We start from the raw sequence: 12440 nt of genomic DNA, 5'->3' as shown, positions 1-12440 counted from the left end.
AAATGTTGAACCAGAGTTTCCCTGTGGTTTCTGTCCATCTTGTACCCTTTCTCAGTGAAATATTTACCTTCATTTCTCATTGACTTTTTGTAAATTCTTTTCGACTTTTTGTGGACTTGTATCTACTATATCAAACTCAGTGTTGAAATTTGGGACAGTTGCTTTGTTCCTCGCTGACAGGCTGATTTACATGCTTTAGGATGTAATTTAGGATACACAGAACTATGTCCTTAGAGAAGAGATTAAAAATTTGCAGAGAACATCTAGGTTACAGTTTACATATATATATACATTTACAGCTGGTTTACTAGTACAGTCAAATTCAGAAAGAGAATAAATCATGAATCACCTAAGCTCTGTCTGCTTTTCTTCATACTAGAGCAGATCAAATCCTATTCAAGGTGTATTTCTTTGCATGGGAAGGCATCAGCCAGACATCAATAAACCTGATATATTTCAAGTAGCATTTCAGAGTAGCCATCTCAAAAGAGCACAGCTCTGGGGAGAAAATAACACTGGAGATGTGGGATAACAGTGTATTCATGAAGCAAGTACGCATGTAACACAGCTAAATATATTTGTAATGATTTTGATTTTTTTTTTTTTTTTTTGGTCTTTTTTTGGTACTGTTCTGATCCCATTTAGTTGGGTATTAAAAACAGCATCCAGAAGAAGCCCAAGGGCCTTCTAACAAACTCTGCATGGTGATTAACTGTGCAAAGATATGAGAGGCTTTGTGGAGCCTCAGATTACATGCATCCAAGCTTGTACAGACCAAACATTTTTTGTAGTGACAGCAGAATTTCTGCAGCTTGTATAAATAGTAATATATTTTCCTGAGGAAAAGGGACTTAAGTCCTGAAATGATTTGGGGAAAAGTCAGTCCATTACTAAAACACACCTGAAATGCCTAAAGCAGGCATGGCCTTTCACACAGATGTGCTTTAATACCTGAAGTTTAATGTGTTGTTAAGGAAAAAAAACGCCAAAACTGAAAGACTTCCACTACTCTCCTGTTAAATTTGTCTAATAGAAGAACACTTAACTCTTCAGAGACGTTTAATTCTGCAGGACCTTTTAGGAACAATATAAAGCATATTAATGTAATTACTAATTTCTACACTTTCCTTCTTAATGAAGAAAAAGAAATGCTGTCTGTACAGCTAGAACACTCAATCCAAACTCCCTTTTCCATTACTCCAGCTCTGATACACCCAAGTATTTGTTCATGACTTGACCCCTTTTTTTATCTCTTTACAAATCAGATCAGTGTTAGGAAAGTTTCACTTTATCAGCAACACTGCATCCTGCTGTGCAGATAACACAGCTTGCATGTTAACACTGCCTGCAGGTTACAATTCTGTTGGATACCTTCATGGAAAAGGAAGAAACGTCATAAATTTTGGAGGCAGCTATTTTCTTCACTTTGCCAGAGGGTTAAAAGCAATTAGCTGCATCTCATCAAAATGGCAGTCTTTTACAGAGAATACACTTGTCCTATTTTCGCATTTATCTTCCGTTTAGCACAGTGGTTTAGGAGTGTGCTTTTAGAATTTGAGATTTGACCAATGCCTCATTTTTAAACTAAAACCAGAAAAACAGTCCTCCCCCACTTACCCCCTGTGATCACAATTTTCTAAATAGGTCACTTTCTTATTTTTGGAAGGCAGCAGTATGTGACTTTGGGCCCCCACTCCCCCTCCATCCCAAGTGCACACAGGAAAGGGAAGACAGAGATTTTCAGTGTGACAGCATGTATGCTCAGCCCAAAGAATGAGTGCATCCAAACGTACCTGTGGTTCTGGCTTCGGTCAGGGTCTCATTAAAGTTTGTAGCAGCAAACTTTCAAAACTTTTCTTTGATTCTGGAAACCACAATTTGCCACCTTACAGGATTATTATCCACAAACTCAGAGCACTTCCCACAGCATTTCCCCCTCACCTGGAGAACTACCACCGAAACACAGGCTGGAGTTGTTCTCTCCCATACATGCAGCCGAATGAAGGAGAAAGACTGATGTGCACGGCAGCATGGTTGGATGGGTGTATCCGGTTACAGTACATATTAGATTCCCATGTGTTTTTAGCCAGTGCCTTTGGAATTTTCAGCCTAGTAATTAGTTCACATTTTTAAGTGTTCCTGTAATAAAGGAATGTCTTCCTTATTCTTTATCATAAGTCAGTCCTTCCTCCTTTATTGGACGTAGAAGCTTATGGGATAGATGGATTGAACAAGCTTTCATTTAAATATAGTTACCGTGACATTCAGTAAATATGAACTGGGATTTCTTTGTAATCCACAAACTTGAATCTGAAGTTTCTATGAGCAGCTGTTCTTCCACCAAGGAGAACGGTTTTGTTCTGACTGCAGTTCACAGCATTTGCGCATGCAGCGCTTCCTCATGGGAACCTCAACTCTTGTTTCTTTCACAGTGTTAATAAAAGCCAGATCAAAAATATGCAGTTTCCCTTTGTTATGGAAAACACAACAGTGCTGCTGCAGGCGGTTAACTAAGCGGTAAAGCCCAAGGAGAGGAATAATTCCCCGTGCTCTCCTGTCACCTGCCAAACCAAGAGAATACAAAACTATCTTGGCAAAAAAAGAGTTCTGAGCTGTACTTTCACAAGCCTTCCTCCTGTCAGGGCCCATCCTTTCAGCTAGATTTCCACTCCCAGTCTCTCAGCATTAATGTATTCAGATATGAATATCAGCTTTGCTATACAGCTCCAAACCACCAGTTAGCTGCTGTATGTTGTAAGGCTGGGCAGCGGGGAGGAGCTGATCTGATTGAACATAAATTTCATGTGCCTGCTCATTTGTAGAATGGAAGTAACCATACCAGACAGTTGCACAAAAGATTTAACTGGATAACTTATCTTGGCTATTGTCCGAGCCAAATTAGGGGATAAGCAGAACATACTGAAGCCTTCAAAGCCAGCACCTACAGCCAGCAACATGATTACATGAGAATCGTAGATTTGGTAATAGGAAAACAAGACAATATGTCTAGCCTTTAATTTAAAAAAAAAAAAAAAGGAAGAAAAGCTGGAAAGCCAGAAGGCATCTCTGTCATGGTACTAAAATGTGCTAAAAAACCCAGGCTGCCTTAATTCAGGCCCGGGAGTCATGCCCATCTTTACTACCTAGTTAATTGCAAAGATGAGCTTGCAGGAAGCGTAATTATCTGTTTTTTCTGCTGAGTTTCAAGGTATTTGGCAAAGAGATAGGCAAAATTTTGTATTTGCTGAGCAGGAAATTTGTCATGCATTATCGTTTTAGGAAGCTAAAAGTATTTGCAAATTTGGCAAATAATTTCTGTCAAAGAAAGTAGGGGGTTTTACAAGGAATGTTTCAAATTTGAATATAGCTTTGTTCAAAATAGCATTTTCCATTTAAAAGTAGACTTTTTAAAAAAGGACAAAAGATTTAGAACAAATTTTTTCAGATATAGAATCATAGAATAGTTTGGGTTGGAAGGGACCTTGAAAAGTCATCTCACCCCCCTGCAAGAAGCTGGGACATCAACTAGATTGGGATGTTCAGAGCTCCATCCCAAACTTAATTTGGTCCACAATATCATGTATTGCATTCTGCCAAAAGATTCTGAAATATTTTATCTCTTTGCAACCATAAATAATTATCTCCATCAACACTTTTCATCTAGGCCACAAAATTCATATCCCATCAGTACCCTTGAATCCAGTGTGCCTCAGTCCTGATACAACAGCCACTTGTATGTTAAAATGCAAAATCTAATGCAGACACTCCCAGAATTCAAAGATGTTCAAAATACAATCTTGTTCAGAACACCTTCCATGACAAGTATTCTTCAATTTCCAACTAAAAACTTTTTAAACTAGTAAACCCCTATGGTTTTAAATATGTTTAAATATGTTTTGAGCTAGGATGCTGCAGTAGTTGACAGGTGAGGGAGTGGTCCCTTCAGAGGAATGTTTCCTTTACTAGGAGGTTCCGGGTCACACTAGAGCAGTCATATACAGCCCTGCCACTCAGGGCAGAGCCTTTTAGAGATCAGTTTGCTTGCTGCCCAAGTGTCAAACCACTCTGAGATAGTGCTAACATCAATCAGAAAAGCAACAAACAAGTTGCTGAAAACAGCTTCAGTATGTAGAGATGGATTTGCTTCTCTGGAAGGAATGATTGTAATACAGTAGCCATTATAGAAAATAACGAATGAGGTAAAAAAAAAAACCAAAACCAACAAAACCATGATTAGTCATTTGGGCCCAAGATTTTAGAAAGGGAAAAGGTTTATTTTAAACATAAAACCTGCATGGAAAGAAATGTTCAGTAAATGTTGACATGCTACCTGCAATGGCAATGTTGGGTTTGGTTTTGGTTTGATTGGAAGCAATTTGAAACTGAAAAATGGTAGTTGTACATTTACACTGAAGAGCTAATCAGGCAAGAAATCTGAGGAGCTCATCCACATGAGGAAATCACTGTGGAGGAGATAACCCTTGTTAACTCTTATTCTAGACCTTAAAATGCCTTATTCTGAACTCTGAGACTCTGAACTGGATTGAAAAGCACTATTATTCTACTGTAAGAATCTGCAAAAAGAATTCATTGGAAATAGCAATTCTACCATAAATTTAAAAGCTGTAGCCGTGCAAATTAATGATACAAATGCATACAAATTAATGTATAAAAATTCTAACTGAACAGTCTAAGTCTGAGCTCTTCCTATCAACTTGAGTTACAAGATGACAGGGGGTCATCCACCACTATTGGAAACTGGGAAAAAGCAGTTCAGCCTTTTGTACCAAGACCCTATGTCCTGTCAGGGAGGCTGTGCTAGTAACTAGGTGGGACAATGCCAAGAGAATGCTCGCTATATATACTCTGTGCTTCTCTTGTGTGACAAGTTGCAACGAAACACAAAAGTGTGTAAACCTCAGGAAGAATTTAATAAACCAAAGTGGTATTTGATATAGATTTCAAGAAAAATTTAATAACCCAAAGAGAAGTTAGGGAAAAATAGAAGTGCACGGCTACTATCTTAATTGTGAAAGCCTTTATGCCATGACATAAAACTAACTTCCTGCAATTAAATCCAAGGCATTACTGTGAAGATCCTGAAAAGTATTATTCACTTAAGTATGATTCCAATAATATATACACTCTCGACAAGCAAAGCCATCTCTGAATTTTTAAGGTTTGTTTTTCATAACCCCAGCAAAATGGAAGATGCAAAAACCAGAGATGAAAACACTAGTATTTTGAAGAAGAAAAGCACAGCTCTTTTTAAAGACTTTAAATAATGTTGCTTAGAAGCCATCCCTCTTCTTCACTGTTTCTGTTCATGCCTCCAAAAATTATTTATCTGCAATTCATAGTAATATTTTTCTTATTGCATCACATCTTCGATTTGCTTTTCTAGTACTACTCTTGGAGTGGCTTACTGTCTAACTCTATCCAGTCCTCAGTGCCTGAAAGTCTATGATCTTCCAATACACCTGTGCTCCCCCTCCTTTGTAAGTCCTTGCAAAGTCACAATGTTAGCACGTCTAGAGATCTCTGCAGCTGCTGAGGAAAACTTCCTACTTTTGAGTTACAGCTGCCTTGGGAGGCACTTTGTGCCTGTTTTTCCAAAGGGAAGCTGTAGCAGTGAGTCTGCAGGCAATAGTAATTTGATTGTTCAGATCTCATCACTGCTTTAGTGTAATAATTTGGGCCACGTAAAAAAAGAAAAAAAGGGTTGAAATTCTCTTGAATAACAGGCCTTAAAAGTCCCAAAGTAAAGTGCAAAGTAAAAGTGCACTTTTGTCACTCCTACTTGCTAAGAGAGTCCTGCTGACCTTTTTGTTGTTGTTGTGCAATAGACAGTCACGTTTTCCATACTTGGAAATATTTCTACTGTTTAGTTGGTGGTGACTAGAGATAATGAGTTATTGAGGAAAAAATAATATAACCATAATCAATATTGTGCTATGGAAACATTTTTTCCTCTCCCTCCTTGTTCTTAAGCTCTCAAAGATCTTTGAGACTAGACTTTTGCTCAAGAGTTCTGAACAGGCTGTTGTAGCATATCATGCAGCTATTTAATTTGCCCTGTGGCCATCATGGCTGAGTGACTGAGTGACAGAGCCCTGTGAAAAACTCTTCATACGCCTGACAACCATAAACAATGATGCAGGATGGGAGAACCTCCTGGGCTACATAGGCAAACAAATATTTCTCAGCTGTGGGAAATGAGACAAATTATTTTTTCTTAATTTTGGTATCTGAAACCAGCATTGTTTGCCCCTAATCTCCCTCCAAAGCAGCTTTCCTAAATTGGCCATGTCTTCTGGTCTTTGACTGAATGCGTAGGATGTTTAGGGGACAGGATGCAAATGATTTTAGATGACAGTGTTGCAATGTTTATGCATTCACTCAGTTTTAAGAATGCCTGCCAATGCTGAAAAGGAAACATAACCCTAATGAAGCACTTACAGAAAGTCACAGAAAAGCTAAATTAATCTCTGAGGTTTTTGAAGTATTCATTAAAATCTCTCAGAATGCAGAATGCTTTTCAACCACAAAGACAACCCTGCTACTGTAAATTTCATTGACAATTTTCAGTGGAGATAGTAACAGATAATTTAATATAAAGTGATGAACATTCTAAAGGTAATTTGGTCCAATTTACAGCATTTAAAAGAAGTGTAACAAACTTATTTTCTAAAATACAAAATAATCAAACAGAAAGAATGATGACCTATATTTGAACAATTTCTATAGAATTACATTTAATTCTTCTAAGAATAGGACCGTTTCAAAACTGAGGAAAATACTACTCACTAGTTCAAGATTTTTCAAGTATTTCCACTCACATTTCCATTAAAATTAACAGAAGAGTTCTGAGCACGCTGAACAATGATTTCCCTTGATGTAGCATAACCATGAAAAATTTTGAGGTTGTTGAAAGCACATTAAGACTGGTTCTTCTATTCTGTCATGCAGGAATTTATTCAAATGCCTGTTCGTTCAATGCCAGTCATCACATGGTCAATCTTTTTATGAAAAATGCAAAGGACACCTGTGTTTGGTGTCCTGGCAAATAAAAGCAGAAGTAAACAGTGGTAAAATAATTTACTTGGCATATACAAAAAAAGGTGAAATAAAATTTGGTAAACTCCTTCTCTTTAGAAATAACAATCTGCAGAAACAAATTATTTTTTCCCCTAAGAAATTCAAGTAAAAATGGCCCATGCAAAGAGATACCACTGATTTTCAAGCCTTGAAATGTGTAAGAATCTAAGAAGCTGAGGAAACATGCAGCTTCCACCTGTATAGGTGGCAAGACTCTGTTGATTATTTGTACTTTTTAGCGTGGTGAAGAAGTAGAAAACCTAGGGGAAAAAAAAAAAAGGCTTGGATTCTCCTGTTTTCTTACAGAAGGTAGTTGAATTCCATTAGAAAAATAATGTATTATTTTTAGTTTTCAGCCCTTCATTAATGATTCTTTTTCTTTTCCTCACTTCCCCTTGTGAGTAGGGTACTGCTCTAATGTTAACATGCACAGCATGATGATTTCATTAAATGATTTGCTAAGACCTCATGCATAATCACCTCATTGAAAAATAATGAATAGTCATTTATGTCTTGTCAATTAATAATGTGCAATAATAAGGGCTGATACTGGTTTAACCCTTGCACCACACCTGAGGTGGTGAATGCAACTTGGTGAGAGTTGAAAAAAGCAGCTAGACTACCAATGGCATACTTAGAGAAGGCACTTCGGCTGTTGCACATTAGCTAGATAAGGATGCCTAACTGAGAATTTAGTCTCATATAATGTATCAACTGTATATCATTAAGAGATACAAAATTTGGTTTTATTTTTTTTACTGATGATATGCAATTGCCAGTGGGCTTCTATCTGCTCAGCTGCTTTTAGGTTCCTTAAGATATTTCCCTTAACGGTCTTCTAAATTGGTAGGTGCAGTATTTCTATGGAAAACTGTAAAAGTTTACTTATCCTGGGAGAGAGATCATAGTATTGTATTGGTACAGAAAGGATAGACTGTTTTTAATTTGTATTGTATCATTCTCTGTTAAGTTTATGTGGATTAGTCTTTAACAGATGAGTCTACAAGAATCTTTGAAAACCTCAACAAATAGTTTAAAATAAAGAGAAATAAGAAAAAAGGCAAATGGGGACTTCCTGTACTTGAGGTTTATCATCTCTGATGATGCGTGCCTTAAGATAGAGTATGCAAGTATAGAAAAGAGACTGTGTCTTCACTAAGCAAAAGCAGGATAACTATCTTGCAAAATCCTAAACCAACAAATGGTAACTTAGGTTGATCCAGCTAACCCGAAGACCAGCTCATAACTCTTAGCTACAGAATGAGAAACTGCTTGTTATTGCTACTTGCCTATATTAGGATTTAAGGATGACTTTTTCCTCAGTTTAGTAAGAGCACACCCAAGGACACTCAGACTCTCAAACCCCAGCCATACCAATACTAGACAAACAGGATCTACGGAGACTCCTTGAAAATATAAGAGCCAAGACTTCGCTTAAGTACCTTCAGCTAACATTGATCACATTGACTTCTAATTCTTACTGGAAAAACTGGTCCTGCCCATAGCTTTTGAAAGCACAAACTGTATAAAATCTGAGATTTCCTTGAAAGTCTGGTGCTCCACTACTCTCTACCAGGAACAAAAGTTACTAGATTTGTCATGCATCATATCCATTTGCTAGGGTCAATGGAAAGCTTACCAGAAAATATACATTTGACTGGTCCTTTTTGTTTTGACACATAGAACATTACAAAAAGTGACAGTTCTGAAGTGTTCTTGATAATACTGTGAAATTTCATGGTCACTTTGTTACAGCTGATTTGATTGGCACCTCAAGGGAGACCAGTCAATATTAAATAGCTCTCAAGCCTTTTTTTCTGACAGTAGAGGAGAGATTCAAAATGCTTGTGATGGATTCTGAGACTGTTTCATATGATATTTTATTAACTTCTGCAAACTGTATGAAAACAATTCAAAATATCTCTTAGATAAAACAGCTTTAGCAAGAGCTAAATTGAGTCCCACGATCCAGCAACATCCCATATGGTACCTCATATGTCACAAAACCTGCCTGGATCTTGAAAGTGAAGGTGATTTTTTTTCCCTGTAGGACTTAAATCTGCATTACAACAAACCACACACAAGCATGCTCTCTTTCCTGGATCTCCATCTTGGAAAAAAAAAAAATGCTATTTTTATGTTGTTCTCTGCTTACAATACTATGAAATAAATTTAGTAGTTAAACGGGGGAAGTTTAGGTTAGATACAAGGAAGAAGTTCTTTACTGTGAGGCTGGTGAGGCACTAGAACAGGTTGCCCAAGGATATTGTGAATGCTCCATCCCTGGCAGTGTTCAAGGCCAGGTTGGACAGAGCCTTGGGTGGCATGGTTTAGTGTGAGGTGTCCCTGCCCACGGCAGAGGAGTTGGAACTTGATGATCCTAAGGTCCTTTCCAACACAAACCATTCTATGATTCTATGATCTTCCAGTGGCTACTGCTTGGTGTCTTGGAACTCTCTTGATATTTGCAGGCATGAACCACTGAAGAGCTTGGCTTAGGAATGATCAAATACATAAAAATCTACTTCCTATTGCAAATGAAGATAAACAGCATCACCTCTAAACACCTCCTGATACAATCTCCCATGGCCTCAGGTCTATGAGATACAGATTTCAAATGAAAGATATGGGACAGTCTTAGTTTGCCAGTGATTGGCAACAATAATTTTTTTCCAGCATTTAGCTTATATTCTGTGCTATCTCTGATGCCCTTTTGCAAAGGAAGATGGTAACATAGCTCTCAACTTGCTAAAGCATGAATGAGGAATAGCAAAATGATTTTTAATGTAGGAAATGCAAAGCCATATGGAATTCCTGTTATAGCATAAGCAGCTCTTTTTACAGTCTTTCTTTGAAGATTTCTTATTAATTAACTTTCGATATTCACGAAGAGAGAACACCAAATGTCTATGGAAATCAGGCAACTCTGGCACTAAAACAACCACTGTTTCTCCAAAAGGCGTGGACAAAAAGGGCTGTGTATTTGCTATTACCAGCACGTGATATTTAATACAGTCACCTGATGCTCCAAAATATAAGGTTACACTACAGTAAACTATGCAAAGCCACAGCTGAAGAAAAGAGATTTATGCATCGGTCTGTTGCAGGTGGGGAGGTAGCTGACATGGCAACAATGTCTTATGCCCAGAATTTTACTTTTCATCTGAAACTGAAAAGTGCATGGAAAAAACACATTAAAAAAAACCCAGTTCTATTTATAACTAAAAAAAAAAAGGGGAAAAAGATCATTAAAATTACTATTACCAACAAATTTGATTGTGTGTCTTACAAAACTGGACTGATACCAATATTATGCAAAATAATGGTTGCTGAGCCATTCAGCAGATAAATGGAATGCATGAAGAAGAGGTTGCCAAAGCAACGCCAGTTAACAGGCATGCAAGGAACATTAATAAGGAGCTTCACACTTCCTGTATAAAACACATACATGTGCTGAGGACATACTAATGTTTTACCTGCAAAATCAAAGAACTCATTATTAGCAGCTTCTGATTTGCAAGAAACAAAAATGTAACAGCAATGCTCAAACACAGTATTTACTGAAACTCAAAAAAAAAATCTGCATGTTATGATTTTGAAATCAACTAGAGCATCAACTGGAGACATCCATATAAAATGGCTATAATCCCTTTATGAAGATCCTGCTCTTACTTTTTCCACAGAACACAGTGTGATCCCTTGCAGTTTTTCTCACTCCATCCTGACACATCAGCTGCTTCTGCAGTAGCAGTTGAATTACTTGAATTCTCACAACTGTACCTGCAAACTATATTTTGCTCTATTAGTTTGTTACCCTGTCAGGGGAAGTGATAATTACTGAGATCACAAGGGCACCATCTAAAAACATTGTCACCTTCCAACTCAGCGCACAAATACACTTGTCCTACACGAACAGCGGAGAGCTTACTATCTATGCCAGATTTTGCTTATGGAAACAATTTCATGTGTGCAGTTAAAACAGTTGCCATTTTTTGGAAACACTAGTTATTTAAATATGATATTTTTAGAAAGCATGGCAGATTGACCTAAGTAATTATGTCATTATTCACAGTTCTTTAACCGATTTGTCTTTGGCATCATTTTTAATGCAAGCAATTACACAATTACTATTTTCCCCATGGGCAGCAGGACTAGCCATTAACTCAGAGACTTTCCAATGACTTCTATTCAAATTAACATTCATTCTGCAATCTCCACTGTTATTCTCTCCAGTGCTCCCTTTATTAGGCTTGTCTTCTGGATAGGCACATGCTTTTTCTGTCTGTCATTCATCTGAGTGTCCTTCAGCATTGATTCCCTTTCCTTTGTGTTTTTGGCCCCAAAAAATGAAAGTACTGGACTTCAGTAAACTATACGCTTTTTCTAGGGTCATCAGGATATTTGGTAGGGAAGTCTACTTCGACTTAGTCCTCCTACTTCCCACAGAAAGCAACACCTCAGGCTAATAGATCTTTTCTTTCTGGAAGAACAATGGTTACCTAATTTGAGAAAACTGGCTGTTCATAAGGCTACCAAGAACCATTTACTCCTTGATAAACGAGGGGACAACTATCACCAGAGCTGTTATTTTGCTGATTGTACGAATGAAACCACCATTTAAAGAGCTTTCTGGCAGTAGGCTCTAATTCAAGAGTTCTATCAATTTTGGGTTTGTTTTTTTTAAATCAGGGTTGTAAGTGGGCTACTTCATACCTGTCCTACACAGAGCTCAGATGAAGAAAACAGGGGAACAGCTTGCCACTAGATATGTACCATTGAAAAAGAAGTGAGGGAGAAAGAAGTGTGCATTATTCTAGCATGACTAGATTTTCTCTGCCCTGAACATTCCTTACTCAAAAGCACATTTTGCTGCTGATTCTTTTTACTGTTCTGCAGTCAAAAGAATTGCAGTGCAGCTGCTGCTTTTCTATTCCTCTTTGAGAAGTGCCACATCTTTCTCAGCACATACCTCATTAAAACCCAGAAACTGCCTTAGTCTGGAGAAAAGAGATTTTACACAAATATTATATGGACAGAAAGAATCAGAACATAAATCTGGGTGATGTTTACAAGTGAGAGCTTGTGTGTGTGTATTTAAACAGAAACATATTCAGTGACAAAATCAGGACTGTTTAGAAGGAAAAGAAAAACAAAAAACGGGAGCGATATTTCAAAATCAAAAATAAAGCAGAAAAATATTCCGAAAAAAATCACATAGGAGTAAACTGCTCAACCACTTGGTGTCACTCTTCACTCGTGCTTGAGTCAGCTCAGCGCTTTCTGTGCCAGCAGGAATCACAGCTGTAAGAAAGAAAACTGAGAGACTGGGGAGGATTTCACTA

The 12440-nt window shown here is 37.5% G+C and overlaps 1 protein-coding gene across 1 annotated transcript in view; it reads right to left on the bottom strand.

The window, feature by feature from the left end:
- Positions 1 to 1861, bottom strand: part of SLC39A10 (solute carrier family 39 member 10) — a 124439-nt gene extending 122578 nt beyond the window's left edge. Inside the window, exon 1 of the mRNA XM_030486337.1 lies at positions 1794 to 1861. The gene's annotated coding sequence lies outside the window, so the exon portion shown is untranslated. The remainder of the gene's footprint in view (positions 1 to 1793) is intronic.
- Between the last annotated feature and the right edge of the window lie 10579 nt (positions 1862 to 12440).

The sequence above is a fragment of the Strigops habroptila genome, chromosome 5 (genome assembly GCF_004027225.2).
Source record: "Strigops habroptila isolate Jane chromosome 5, bStrHab1.2.pri, whole genome shotgun sequence".
Lineage (NCBI taxonomy): Eukaryota > Metazoa > Chordata > Aves > Psittaciformes > Psittacidae > Strigops > Strigops habroptila.
The sequence above is the reverse complement of the archived record's forward strand: the minus strand, read 5'-3'. Positions and strand labels throughout refer to the sequence as shown.